At 43.1% G+C, this 13,237-nt stretch overlaps 1 protein-coding gene across 1 annotated transcript in view; it reads right to left on the minus strand.

Moving 5' to 3' along the window:
• LOC115077771 overlaps positions 1-13,237 on the minus strand; it is a 90,795-nt gene that overhangs the window by 7,256 nt on the left and 70,302 nt on the right. The window lies entirely within an intron of this gene.

A 13,237-nucleotide genomic window follows, 5' to 3' on the forward strand; every position in this document is an offset into this window, starting at 1 on the left:
CCAGCTCAGTACATATAAATATTCACATTCAACACAGTGTTGTGTGTACTTTGGAGAAGGGACATATTTTCAATTATAATGTAGTACATCAGATCATAAAAACATAAAAATACAGTATAAGAAGTTGCCATGCTGGGTCAGTCCAAGGGACAATCAAACCCAGCATCCTGTTTCCAACAGAATCCAAACCAGGCTACAAGAACCTGGCAAGTACCCAAACACTAAGAAGATCCCTTGCTAGTGATGCCAGTAATAGCAGAGGCCATTCCCTAAGTCAACTTGATTAATATCAGTGAATGCACTTCTCCTCCAAGAACTTAACCAAGCCTTTTTTAATACCAACTACACTAACTGCTCTATCCTCGTCTTCTGGCAACAAATTCCAGAGCTTAACTGTGCATTGAGTGAAAAATAATTTTCTCCGATTAGTCTTAAATGTGCTACTTGCTAACTTCCTGGAGTGCCCCCTAGTCCTTCTAATATCTGAAAGTGTAAATAACCAATTCACATCTGCGTGTTCTCGAACTCTCATCATTTTAAAGACCTCGATCATGTCCCCCCTCAGTCATTTCTTCTCCAAGCTGAACAGCCCTAACCTTTTAGCCTTTCCTCATAGGGGAACTGTTCCATCCCCTTTATAATTTTGGTTGCCCTAATCTGTGTTGCGTGTGCTGGCAGCAGCAGACCTGCAGCCAGGCCCTCTTACCCTCTTTTGCTTGTTAAAGCATCTGGCTCCACTTCCCTTGCCGCTGTGGGCCACCACCTTTGACCTCGGGCCACCCCCGGTGCTCCTGTCTCCACGGCGGACACCTGTGCTCTGCGGTGGGCCTCCTTGAGTGGTCCATGGAGAGATGCCGCCGTCCCGCACCTTGCTCATCCCTAGGCACACGCACGCGCATCTCCTTTCCTTTTAAAGGGGCCACGGCGGGAAACTAATCTGCGGGCCTGGGTGATGACATCACTGGGCTCCAGCATATAAGGCTGGGCCTAGCCTCAGTTATTTGCCTTTGCAAAAGGTCTCCATGCTGGACATGTACTTTGTTGCTTCCTCTGCTGATTTCCTCATGTTCCTGATTCCTGTTTCTTCCGTGTTCCTGATCCTGGTATTGCTACCTCTCCTAGTTCCTGTGCCTTGTGTTTACTCTACTTGATTTACGGAATGACTTCTACTGGACCCGACCTCTGCTTTGCCTGACCACGTCATTGATCTTCTCCTGGACCTGATCTCTGCTTTTGCCCGACCATGTTACTGATCATCTCCAGGATCTTATCCCTGCTTTTCCCGACCATGCTACTGATCATCTTCTGGACATGACCTCCGCTTTGCCCGACCATGCTACTTAACATCTCCTGGACCTGATCTCTGCTTTTTCCCGACCATGTTACTGATCATCTCCAGGACCTGATCTCTGCTTTTCCCGACCATGCTACTGATCTTCTCCTGGACCTGACTTCTGATTTGCCCAATTACACTACTGATCATCTCCTGGACCCGACCTTTGCTTTGCCTGAACATGCAATTGATCATCTCCTGGACCCAACTTGCCTTACCACTGCTTCTTGCCTGCCGCCTGCCCTGACATCAGCCTGTTCTATGATGCCCCTACAGTCTCTACTCTGGACTTGGGCTTTCAGGCTTAGGCCAGCTTTTACCCAGGCTCCCCTTGTCTGAGTCTTATTCCTTTTGGCACCCGGGTCTCCGGAACTCCATCTCGTCCAGTAGACACTCCATTACTACCATTGTTGGACCCTGGCTGACCTCCTCCTCATCTACCAGAAGACCTCGGATGGAGGCCCCCCTAACTCCAGCCAACCCCGGTACCCAAGGGCTCAACATGTGGGCAGTGAGGGCTGGTATTGGCGAAGCTCCAGCCATCCTCCGTCAGTTAGCCAGCTCCGCCTACCGATGGTGGGGACCCATAGGGCCTCCCTATGGGTAGCGTCAACCCCAACTCGGCCCAAGGGTCCACATCCCGCGCAAAAGGTTGCAAAGGCCATGGACTCAACAGAGCCTTGTGCCTTCCAGGCCATTCCTGGCATGGCTTCAAAAGTACAAGAACAACAACGATTCCTTGAGGCATTGGCCTCTTCCATTGAGTGTCTGCATGCCCATCTTGATGCCCAGTCACTTAGTTCCAGCACCAGTTTCCAGAAACCAACAGCCATCTCCCTCCGCCTCCAGGGCCTTGCTGACTCTACCAGCTCTACCTCACTTCAGTGGTGACTCCAAGCTCTGCAGGGGGTTTATTAACCAATCCTATATGGAGTTTGTTCTGCAGCCATCCATATTCTAAGATGAACTCACGAAGGTCACCTTTATCCTGCCTCGAATGGAGGGAAGGCGTTGGCCTGGGCCTCGCCCCTATGGGAGCGCTCAGATTTGCTCTTACAAGAACTATCTTATTTTGTGACCATCTTCTGTCGGACGTTTGATGACCCAGGGTGGCACGCTGTGGCAAGTGCTAACTTTCTTCATTTGCGGCAAGGTCAACGAAGCCTGTTTGATTATACTATAGAATTTCAGAACCTAGCTACAGAGTTTCCTGGTAAGAAGATTGCCTTCGAGCCATCTACCTGGATGGACTATCTCCTCAGCTAAAAGATGAACTGTCAGCTTGTGAGTGTCCATCCTCTCTCAAGGACCTTATTGACTGACTGGCTGAATTGACCAACGCCTCCAAGCGCACCATCAGGAGAATCGGATGCACAGAGGTCCACCTTGGAATGCTCCATCTCACCACCTACCACAAATCCTGCCTCTGGCAGGACTCCCTCTTTGGCTAAAGCAGAAGAACCCATGAAGTTGGGCCGTGGGCGGCTGTCCTCGGAAGAGCACCTCCAACAGAGGTAATCAGGCCTATGTCTATATTAAAATCATAGAGGTGTTTAGAATCATGAGAGGTCTAGAACGGGTAGATGTGAATCAGTTATTTACTCTTTCGGATAGTAGAAAGACTAGGGGGCACTCCATGAAGTTAGCATGGGGCACATTTAAAACTAATCGGAGAAAGTTCTTTTTTACTCAACGCACAATTAAACTCTGGAATTTGTTGCCAGAGGATGTGGTTAGTGCAGTTAGTATAGCTGTGTTTAAAAAAGGATTGGATAAGTTCTTGGAGGAGAAGTCCATTACCTGCTATTAAGTTCACTTAGAGAATAGCCACTGCCATTAGCAATGGTTACATGGAGTAGACTTAGTTTTTGGGTACTTGCCAGGTTCTTATGGCCTGGATTGGCCACTGTTGGAAACAGGATGCTGGGCTTGATGGACCCTTGGTCTGACCCAGTATGGCATTTTCTTATGTTCTTATGTTCTTATATTGTGGAGCATCTGGCCATCGTCTTCAGACCTGCTCAGTCGGTCCTGGAAACATCCGGGTCTAAGTTCAGTAGGGGACCTGAACTTGGGCGCTACCTCTCTGGCCCCCCAGTTATCCTTACCAGTTACGTTAACCTGAGACTCCCGTTCCTTCCATGATTCAGGAGCAGGGAGGAATTTTATTCTCAAGGACCTAGTTCAGATTTTTGGGTATTGATACGCGTCCCCTGGAAACTTCCTTGTGTATTGCATCTATTTATGGTGATATGTTACCCGGCCAGATCTCCTTGATGACAGAGACAGTTTGTCTCCTCACTGGCGCACTTCACTTTGAAGAAATTGAATTTCTTGTCCTAGATAAATCATTTCATCTGGTAGTCCTGGGACTACCTTGGCTCCAATTTCACACTCTACCCAGTTTGACAAAGGGTCCCTTCAGCTGATTGAATGGAGCAACAGGTCTCCATGCTGGATGTGTACTTTGTTGCCTCCTCTGGTGATTTCCTTGTGTTCCTGGTTCCTGTTCTTTCCGTGTTCCTGATCCTGGTTTCATTACTTCTTCTAGGTCCTGTGCCTTGTGTTTACTCTTATTAATTTATGGACTGACTTCTCCTGGACCTGACCTCTTCTTTGTCTGACCACACTACTGATCATCTCCTGAACCTGACATACATTTTGCCCGACCATGCCACTGATCATCTCCTGGAGCTGACCTCTGCTTTACCCGATCACGCTACTGATGATGTCCTGGACCTGAACTTGCCTTGCCACTGCTTCTTGCTTGCCGCCTGCCCTGACTTCAGCCTGTTCTACGATGCCCCTACAGTCTCTACTCTGCACTTGGCCTTTCAGGCTTCGGCCTGCTTTTACACAGGCGTCCCCTGTCTGATTCTTAATCCTTTTGGTGCCCCAGACTCAGGGACTCCACCTTATCTAGTACAGACTCTCCATTACTACCATGGAGAGGCCCACCTAAATCCAGCCAGCCCAGGCACCCAAGGGCTCAACCTGAGGGAACAAGGGCAGGTATTTGTGAAGCTCCAGCAGGCCTCTGTCAGTCAGCCAGCTCCGCCTACCGACGGTGGGGACCCATAGGGCCTTCCCTATGGGTAGCGTCAACCTCACCATGGCCCAAGGGTCCACCTTCAATGAAACACTCTGTACCTTCTCAGTGCAACTATATCTTTTTTAAGATGTGGTGACCTTAACTATACACTGTTCTCAAGGTGCGGTCACACCATGGAGCGATTCAGAGGCCTTAGGACATTTTCTGTTTTATTCACCATTACCTTCCTATTAATTGCTAACATTCTGTTTTCTTTTTTAATTGCTGCAGCACACTCACTGAGCCAACAATTTCAATGTATTATCCACTATGATACCTAGATCTTTTTCCTGGTTGGTAGCTCATAACATGGAACCTAATGTCATATAACTACTGCATGTTTTTTTTCCCCCTATATGCAACACCTTGCACTTGTTTACATTAAATTTTATCTGACATTTGGATGCCCAATCTTCTAGTCTCACAAGGTCCTCCTGCAATTTATCACAATCCACTTGTGATTTAAGTACTCTGAATAATTTTGTATCATCTGCAAATTTAATAACCTCACTCATTGTAATCCTTTACAGATCATTTATAAATATATTGAAAAGCACTGGTCCAAGTACAGATCCCTGAGGCACTCCACTATTTACCCTGGCCTTTTCCACTGAGAAAATTGACCATTTAATCCTACTCTCTGTTTCCTATGTTTTAACCAGTTTATAATCCATGAAAGGACATCGCCTCCTATCCCATGATTTTTTAGTTCTCTTAGACACCTCTTATGAAGGACTTTAACAAACGCCTTCTGAAAATCTTACACTACATCTACCGGTTCACCTTTATCCATATGTTTATTAACTCCTTCAAAAAAATGAAGCAGATTTGTGAGGCAAGACTTCCCTTGGGTAAATCCATGTTGACTGTTTTCCATTAAACCATGTCTTTCTAAATGCTCTACAATTTTGATCTTTAGAATAGTTTCTACTTTTTTCCCAGCACTGAAGCAGGTTCACTGGTTTATAGTTTCCCGGCTCATCCCTGTAGCCCTTTTAAATATTGGGGTTACATTGGCCACCCTCCAGTCTTCAGGTACAATGGATGATTTTAATGGTAGATTACACATTTTAAGTAATAGATCTGAAATTTAATTTTTTATCACCTGTACAAATTGCTTCCTATATGTGAATTTTTGTTCATAACAGAGCACTTACCTGTGAATTTAAATCAAAGCTGGGTGCATAAATTGTCTTACAGAAATTGAGGTAAAATCTGTGTTAAATGTATGGATGTGCAGACGAAACAATTTGTTTCAGTTTATTCATTCATCTCATAGAGACCTCATTTGATAAGTTTCAAAACACCAAAAAAAAAGTTTATTTGTTTTTTCATTTGTCATGAACATTGCAGTCTATTTTAGGCTCCAGAACTGGGTTTTTCTCATCAATTTTCATGAAGCAAGAAGTTATAAGAAGGAGGAAAGTATTCCAAGCTACCTAGATTATAGCATAGAGAGAGCAAAAGTGGAATAGTCTAAGACGTCAAAAAAAAAAAAAAAGAAAAAGGCAACAGCTATAGCAGGAGTTCTCCAAGGCTCATCCAATTTTGGAGTTAAGCATATTTTGTGCTAACCTTAAAAACAGAAATAAATAAATAAAATAAAAGCAAAAAAAGCAAAGAAGCAAAAAGAGGGGAAAGAACACTTCAAGGCTGGAAAAGAGGTCACCAGTAACTGGCATGAACCCTTGGAAGCAGTATGAGAGGCAAAGTGACACTTAAAGTGGCATCATTATTCTAAGGTACCGCATCTCAAAAAAGATATAGTTGCGATGGAGAAGGTACAGAGAAGGGCTACTAAAATGATAAAGGGGAATGGAACAGCTCCCCTATGAGGAAAGACTAAAGAGGTTAGGACTTTTCAGCTTGGAGAAGAGACGGCTGAGGGGGGATATGATAGAGGTGTTTAAAATCATGAGAGGTCTAGAACGGGTAGATGTGAATCGGTTATTTACTCTTTCAGATAATAGAAAGACTAGGAGGCACTCCATGAAGTTAGCATAGGGCACATTTAAAACTAATCAGAGAAAGTTCTTTTTCACTCAACGCACAATTAAACTCTGGAATTTGTTGCCAGAGGATGTGGTTAGTACAGTTAGTATAGCTGTGTTTAAAAAAGGATTGATACGTTCTTGGAGGAGAAGTCCATTACTTGCTATTAATTATGTTGACTTAGAAAATAGCCACTGCTATTACTAGCAACAGTAGCATGGGATAGACTTAGTTTTTGGGTACTTGTCAGGTTCTTATGGCCTGGATTGGCCACTGTTGGAAACAGGATGCTGGGCTTGATGGACCCTTGGTCTGAACCAGTATGGCATGTTCTTATGTTCTTATGACGGGGGAAGAAACAGATAAGGTGAAAGGAAAAAAACCCAAGGCACTAATAAAGGGGTGAAGTAGCATGTAGAGTGGTATCAACATGAAAGCAACATGAGAGTTATAAAACTGAACCCCAATGTGGCAGGAACACCTCCAGGTGTAAAGTCTAGGGTATGGAAGCAAGGCAAAGGAGCAGAACTCCAAGTTGTAAAGTCTTTGAATGTTAGCAAATAGACCAACAAGTTTAGGGGTATATCATCAAGGCAGATAGATAATGGAGATGTCAATCATTCACATGTCAATTTTAACAGAAACAAATGGTAAATATTTTCATTATTTTTATTTATATTACACTTTTTGCATGTTTTTCAGCACTTCAAAATGGATTACATTCATGTACTGTAGGTATTTCCCTATCCCCAGAGGGCTTATTATCTAAGGGGTGGATTTATCAAAATGCAGTAAGTACTGCATGCAATAGCAAAAGGGGTGTGTTTTATGCTAATGTAGCATTTATCACAATTTGTGCTAATTACCTGTGTGAAGAGCTAAGTTAGTGCAAATTGTGATACCATTTCAGATTCTGCAATAAGTGCCAGACCTGTTGTATTTCCTGCATTCAACCACTGGGGGACCATTTTTAATGATCCCAGACACATATGAGAGAGAGAGAAAGAAAGAGAGAGAGAGAGAGACTGGCCATAATATCATGGCCCATAGGCAGGTATTTGTATCCCTATGGTAGGCCCACCTAGTAACTCGAGGTGGGGATTAGGTAAGAGTGTAGGGGGTTAGGGACCACTTTGACATTCTATGTGACACCTACGAACAGAACAGTGGTCTCTTGTGAAGATTTGCTGGCCTTCGGAGTGAGGAAACTCACTCCAAGATGAGATTTGGGCAAGGTTCTCTCAACCTAGCTAAATCTTCACAAGAGACCTCTGTTCTGTTCGTAGGTGTCACATAGAATGTCAAAGTGGTCCCTAACCCCCTACACTCTTACCTAATCCCCACCTCGAGTTACTAGGTGGGCCTACCATAGGGATACAAATACCTGCCTATGGGCAGGTATTTGTATCCCTATGGTATGATATTATGGCCAGTTTCTCTCTCTCTCTCTCTCTCTCTCTCTCTCTCTTCATCACAAATGGTGATGAAACCTTACATCACAGCAGCCTAACACATTTGAAAGAGGTATAGTTAAAATCAGCATTATGGCTGTGCAATAGCTCTTTGCAGACAGGCTAACCCAGCCCACTCTCTGCCCCTAACTCCTCCTATTTTCAGAATTTGCATCACACCATACGATATGGTGTGATCGCATGCAAAAACGCCTTACTGCATTTTGAAAAATGACCCCCTTAGTCTGTTGTCAGTAAAATTTTTGTGACATGAGCTTTTATTTTTATTCTCTACTTGAGCTTGATTTTGCTACTGCTGGGAATTCTGGGTTCCTTGTGAAATTTGCTTTCTGATTGGAACTTTAGTCACATTCAGAATGGTTTCCCCCTCAGTGTGCTTTTCCAGGTAAGTTGGGAGGTTGATTTTCAGGTGCAGCTTTCATTCTCTCTGCCTACTGAAACAATTACCACACTCAGAACATGACGATACTCATCTGCATGTTTCAGTTCTGCCTGTATTTCTTCATTCTGACTGAGGGACAAACTACCCCAGTTTAATTAAACAAACAGGAGCCTAAATGCCTCATTCTCTGTACGGTGCTCACCTTACTGGACTGGTGCCTGCTGCCCAGTTGGAGAAAAAAGAAATCCAGCAACTTTCCCACTCTCTCCTTCCCACACCCAGATCCTGCTTCCAACCTCCCTAAGGGAAGAGAAAAATCATTAACTGTATCCTACTGCTGGCTGGCACTGACTGCCTTTTTCTGCTCACTGTCACAGTGGGATGAGTGAAATAAGTGCAGCACAGACTAGCAGCAGAAAAAAAAGATGTTTTTGAATTGAAAATTAAACTCTGTGAGAGCTGAAATAGTGTCTTTCTCAGCAACATCCATAGAAGAAATGTGCAGTGCTTCTTGCACATTTTCAGACTATAGGCTTAGTGTCACTTGATGCAGATTGCAGCAACCGGTTTACTTGGAAAAATGCTTCATTGTGATATGTCTTATCTGTGGTCTTCTTGATTTCATGTCCTGCCAGTGAGATCAGATATGAATCACAGGGAAGGGCTTATCGCTAAAGTTACTTAACTTTACACGCATTGATTCTTATGGTCCAAAAACTTCAAAGGGCTATAGAAATGAATGGGAAACAAAATAAATGAAATACATAGAATTTTCTCTCTTGTGGGACCCAAAAAATGGAGGAGTCCTGAGAAAGGTCTAAAGAAACAAACTGGAAACCGATCGAATATTGCAAGTAGCGACCAAACGGACTTGGTGTTTACTGTTCCTCTCCGTTTGGTCGCTACCTGGAGTCCAGAGAAAGAAATTAATGTTTATTCCTACTATAACTGTCCAGGGAAGATATGGCTCATTATGCTCAGGATGTACCTTGCCTAGGCCTGATTCCTCATTCATATTCCTTTATTACACTCCACCAAACAACCATCAACTACATCCCTTTCTTCTTTTAAACTTTCATTATTAATCATTATATCCATAAAATAAAAATCACCTCTCATCTATGACATCCTAATTGATCCACAATTGACTGTCTTTGTGTAACAGAATCATGGTTCACCTCAGTAGATTAATTCCTCCTAAACCTTTGCTGCCCCAACAATTACAACTTTTATGGTGCGTGAACACCGTGAATTTGTACTGTACTGTACCCCCTTGAGCCAAGGACATCACTCTTCTAGGGCCAATTTTATGGAGAGTAGTTTGCGGTCCCCAATACAGTAATTTCCTTCTGCCAAAGAAAAATTTCAAAAATAAAATGAACATGGAAATATGCTACTAGAAGCGATTCGCTGGCTTAGGACTGCCCCAGAATCTATGGCGGAGGCAAGTCGGATAAGGATGATGTAAACAGGATCCTTTTTGAAAGGCTTCTTTCAGCTGATGGAAGGCAGCTATGGCTTCAGGTGGCCAATCCCGTGTGTTCTGGCCCTTCCAGGTCAGGGCCATCAGGGGGGCAGCCAGTGTGGAATAATGCGGGATAAAATGTCGGTAAAGATTAAGGAACCCCAAGAAATGCTGGTGTGCTTTGAGTTCTACAGGCTGTGGCTAATTCTGGATCACCTTCAATTTATCTGGGTCCATAGAGAAACCTTGTGAAGAAATTATATATCTGAGAAACGGCAAACTGGACCTCTCAAATAAACATTTGTCCAGCTTCATGAAGAAATGATTTTCACGAAGACATTGTAGTACCATACACAGTCAGTCCAGTGGGTGTCAAGGTCTTTCAAAAAAATGAGGATATCATCCAAATAAACCATGACTTTGGTGTACAGTAGATCACTAAAAATTTCACTCATCATCTGCTGGAATACAGGAGGTGTGTTGGAAAGGCCGAAAGGCATCACTAAGTATTCTCTAGTATTAAAGTCGGTCTTCCAGATGTCATCAGGACAGATTCTTACTAAATTATACGCCCTGCATAAGTCCAGCTTTGTGAAGATGGTAGCGCCCTGTAGACGATCGAAAAGTTCTGAAATCAGTGGTAAGGAATATTTATCCTTACGGGTGATAGCGATTAGACCATGGTAGTCAATGCACGGTCTAAGTGATCCGACTTTCTTGGATACAAAAAAGAAACCCGCTCCAGCGGGCGATGTAGAGGGATGGATAAACCCTTTTTCCAGATTCTCATGGCTTTTGTCATGGCTTTTCTCTCAGGTAGCGACAAAGGGTAGGTGCGTCCATGAGGAGGTATGGTTCCAGGAAGCAGATTGATTGGACAATCGAACCACCAGAGAGGTGGGAGAAGGTAGGTCTTCCGTTTGGAAAATACGTCTTCATAGGCGACATATGGAGCAGGTGTGCCAGAAGAGGTGGTAACCAGAGGAATCATTGCTGACAGAGTCACTTTCTGAAGACAGGGCTGGTGACAGACTAGACACCACTCTACCAACTGTAGTGAAGTCCAATTGAACTGGGGAGAGTGCTTCTGTAGCCAAGGAGGTCCAAGCAGTATGAGATGAATAGATTTATCCAATATGAGTAGCTCAAGTTCCTCAAGATGCAAGGCCCCCGTGATTAACTGAATGGGTCCGTGTTCAGTGAGATGCAGCTGTGGAGCGGCTCTCCGGATATAGAGGCAATACACAAGGAGGGAACTAATGAGCAGGTTTTGATACCCAAAAGTTGCACGAGATCTTTGAGAATAAAATTACCTCTTGCTCCGGAATCGACCAGAGCGAGGACTGGGAAGGACTGGGAATCCCAAATGAGTGTAAAAAGAAATGAGAGTTGAGGGAGCGGAGAAGTTACACCCAAGTTCAGGACTACCATGGGCAGCGAGTGTAACAATTGTTATTCTTAAACCCAGCAACTTTTAAATTCAACTCTCACCTAACAAAAATTCCTCCCATACCTTGGTCAGACCACTTTATTGTGATTACCACTATTAAAATTAATCAGTTTCAAACATCAATAGCTCACCAACCATTTTAAAGAATAAACAAAAACACATCAATCCGGAGATCTTCTCTGATAATTTCTTACCATTGATTAATAACTTTTCTGTTTCAGATGCCAACGAGCTAGTAGACACCTGGAACAGTGCTTTAACTAATACATTAGATAAAATTTCACCCTTACACACCATAAAAATAAAAATAACCAAGTCTGCATCATGGTTCACACATACATTACTGGTTCATAAACATAAATTAGGAATTCTTGAAAGCAAATGGAAAAAACAATAAAGTTTGACCAATTTAAGCCTCTTCATTACTGAACTCTCAATTTATCAAACAGCCATTAATATTGTCAAAAAAACCTATTTCTCCAAACGTATTAAATTATTTAATAATAACCCCAAACCCTTTTTAATATTGTGAAATATAATACAAACCACAATATCAAAAACCATATATATCCTAAAATAGACTCTCCTTTTGATTTGTGCAACTCATTTGGAAAGTTCTTCAAATCAAAAATTCATGAAATAGTTTCAACTTTCCATACATCTCTCCCAATATCATTAACCACCCTAGCGACACAGTCCTGGGATACCTTTGAAACAGTGGGCAGCACCAAATTTTACAAATAATTTCCAAAATGAAATCTAAATCCCATCCTCACTCATCATGTTCCTTCAATCTTCTTAAAGCAATCAAAGAAGGCATTGCCCTACCCATTTCCAACTTTGTGAATTCATCTCTTGTCACAGGTACGTTACCAGATTGCTTAAAAATCACTGCAGTCACTCCTGTTCCCAAAAAAACAACTAATAATCCTGATTTTTCTGATTTCCACCCTATCTCTTCATTACCATTCCTTGCAAAAATAACTGAATCAGTTGTTCTAAAACTTACAGCTTTTGTTGACAAACACTCACTCTTAGATCAATATCAATTTGGCTTCAGACCCAACTATAGTACAGAAATGCTCTTAATCTCCAGTACCGACATTATCCATCGTGGTTTTGACATAAGAACTTCACACATTTCCATCTTCCTAGATCTTTCTGCTGCCTTTGATACCATAAACCATCAAATTCTACTACCAGTCTATGAAACCTAGGAATATCCGGAACAATGCATACTTGGTTTCAATCATACTTAAAAAAACAGATACCAGCAAATATTTATAAATAAAACGTGTTCCATTCCTTTCACTCTAAACATAGGTGTTCCACAAGGATCTGCTTTATCAGCCGCTCTATTCAAGAAATCCTCACACTCATCTGTCAGCTATTGTCCACCTTAGGTGTAAAATATAGGGCTGGATTTTAAAAGCCTGATGCGTGCCGGGCCTATTTTATAAAGGCCCAGCGACATGCGTAAAGCACCGACATGCGTCTAAGTCCTTGGGCCTTACAAAAGGAGCTGTCCGGGGTTGTGGCGGGGCAGGACCGGAGGATCGCGGGCTGGCAGGCTGCCGGCGCACGCAACCTGCAGCCTGCCTCCATTCAGGCACAAAAGGTGAAATAACAATTTGGGGGGTTAGGTTAGGTTAGGGGGCAGAAAGGCTAGGGGAAGGGGTGTGAAGGTCAGGCTAGGGGGTAGCGAATAGGGAAAGGTCACGTATGTTATAAAATCGTGCATACATGTGTGCGTGCCGGGTAGCGCGCACACATGTATGCCTGTGCGTATGTATGAAAAATCACCCTATAGGATTTATGCCGATAACATCCAATTTTATTTTCCAACCAAGCATACCTGGACGGTGCACCCAAATTTCTGGAACTCTCCTTATCTACAGTTAAAAAATTATCAAACTACACTAAATATCGCATGCGATAAAAAAAGAGGTGTGTTTTATGGAAATAGCCTATTTTTCGCAATGTACATTATCTTAGTGTTTCTCATAGGTATTACCGCAAAGTGTGTTAACTTTTCACACTTTGCGGTAATAC

This window comes from Rhinatrema bivittatum, chromosome 16, assembly GCF_901001135.1.
Source record: "Rhinatrema bivittatum chromosome 16, aRhiBiv1.1, whole genome shotgun sequence".
In the NCBI taxonomy this organism is placed as follows: Eukaryota; Metazoa; Chordata; class Amphibia; order Gymnophiona; family Rhinatrematidae; genus Rhinatrema; species Rhinatrema bivittatum.